The 2,214-nt window shown below is 38.6% G+C and overlaps 1 long non-coding RNA gene across 1 annotated transcript; it reads right to left on the bottom strand.

The window, feature by feature from the left end:
- Positions 1-584: 584 nt before the first annotated feature.
- Positions 585-2,098, bottom strand: LOC121965142. Its single transcript, XR_006107453.1, has 3 exons — positions 2,054-2,098; positions 1,616-1,651; positions 585-621 (listed from the first exon to the last, which is right to left on the bottom strand). It is a non-coding gene; the product is annotated as an uncharacterized LOC121965142 (long non-coding RNA).
- Positions 2,099-2,214: the final 116 nt, after the last annotated feature.

Raw genomic sequence — 2,214 nt, 5'->3', positions numbered from 1 at the left:
CCCTAATGAATTCTCCATCACAAAAAAAGAAAAGCGTTTAGATACGGACATAGGATGTATTTTTTTTGGACGATTCAACTGCTGCCTGCGACTCTCTCTCCACAGGGTTACTTCCTCTTGCGCTATAGTGGAGGCTGAACTATAAAATCAAAGCAGGTGGCCACTGCCACCCCTCCACTGATGTTCTGGAGATAATTAATATGAATTTGCACATGAAAACAGCAGTCTCACATTTGGTGCCCCCCTGGATTCCTCTCAGAAGTGGCTCCCTCTTAAAGGCTAAGCTTGATCATTAGAGGCTGGTGAATTTATATAGCTGCTTCTCAGCAGACTATTGATTCAACGGAGAGTGTGATGGTAATGTCAATGTCAGAGCAAACTACAGCTGATAAATACACACTTGAGTGGGAAAGGGATGAGGAGAAAAGCAAAGAGGAAAGCTTATGTGTAATACAATAAAGTCAAGTATCAATACAGGAAGGAGGGGGTTGGACGGGGCAGGTTGACAGGACAGGATGCAGCGGAGACACAAACTGACAACAAAACACAGAAATAATGATATAAAAGAGACAACACAAAACTGACATCTCTTCCAGCTGCTCCTGATTCTCCTTTGTCGCCCTGCAGATAAAAGACACCAGAGTCACATTCACAGATATACAGAGATAATAAGCACAATCTCATAAATAATCTTCTAAAAAACACAGGACTCCTACCAAGCTGATGTATTGTTTGATTTTATCTTACATGAGTTGTGTCCTGTAGTATTAAATACACTGCAAACACTTCAAAAATAAAATTCACAAATACTTAGTAATTTATCAAAGACACTTCAAAAGATCATTTCACATGACAACATTCTTAACAGTATTTTAATCTACAAATTTTAAGTTGTGGATGCCCCAACAGCACAGATCTATACAATCAGTTTTTCAGTTTCGTGGTGGACACCAAAGATTAGAGGCATCAGTTCAGTATCTGACCAAACGTCTCCTCCTCTGTTCCTGAGTTAATGTTAAATAATGACTGGAACTGACGTTTGACCTCTTGGATATAAAATGGCGTCACTTCATTATTTTATAAAATTTTGTGATAATAACCATATGAATTCTTGATCTATGGCAAAAAGCTGGTTTTGTGAGGTCACAGTTACCTTGACCTTTGACCAAAACGATCTAAAATAGTCCAGCTTGAGTCCAAGTGGATGCTTGTGCCAAATTTGGAGAAATTCTCCAAATGTGGTATTTAGAAATTATGTTCACAAGAATTAGAAGGAAAAGGTCACAGTAGCCCTGACCTTCAAATACCAAAATTTAAGTTCATCTTTGAGTCCAAGTAAACGTTTGTGCCAAATTTGAGGAAATTCCCTCAAAGCATTCCTTAGATTTTGAGTTCATGAGAATGAGATGTACGTACCCACAACCTGCAATCATAATGCTACTTGGCACGGCTGTCACCAGCACCAAGACTTAAACATTTTTTTATAGATTGGTCACATAAAACACTGTTGGTCATCTTAAGTTACTTTTATTGAAAATAATCCTGAAAACCTACTTGACTAAACCTCATGCTCTTAGTGCCAGATGATTGTATCAACAGAGAAGCAGCCACAAACCTTTCTCCCATCTTCACCTGGCACACCATCCTCCCCCTGTAAGTCAAAAGAAAATGCATTACAGACTCTAACAAACACACAAACTGAATAATGGCCAGCCTGCTGCAGGAGCGCTCAGATAATTCAGCTCCACTGTCTTAGAGACTCACTTAGAGACAGCCATTATGCAGCAGACCCCGAAATAAATGTCCCCACTGCTTTATTGTCAAGGCCATTACCAATTAGAGAATGATAGAGAGACAAACTGAGAGAAAAAACAAAAAAGCACTCCTGAAGAAGATTAGTTTTCTGACTGTTCACAATAAATATCAAAATGTGTCAAGTCACGATAAAATAATGTGCTGGGTATCATATTACAGTTTGTCAGAATGAAGAATGTATATTACATTCAAGATGGTGATGTTATATCAGCTGGGAAAAGTTATAGTGAGGAGTTACCACTTTGCCGGGAGATCCGGGTTTTCCATCTTCGCCTGCTTTACCCTGAAATACGACAACAAGAATGATGACACAAAAAAAAAGGTAAGTGTGGTTGAAAACAGGCAAAGATGTAAAGAATGAATGAGACCGATGGATAGATACATGAAATATTAAAATAA

Source organism: Plectropomus leopardus, unplaced genomic scaffold (genome assembly GCF_008729295.1).
Source record: "Plectropomus leopardus isolate mb unplaced genomic scaffold, YSFRI_Pleo_2.0 unplaced_scaffold18763, whole genome shotgun sequence".
NCBI classification, from domain to species: Eukaryota; Metazoa; Chordata; class Actinopteri; order Perciformes; family Serranidae; genus Plectropomus; species Plectropomus leopardus.
This window is presented reverse-complemented; position numbering and strand designations above follow the sequence as displayed.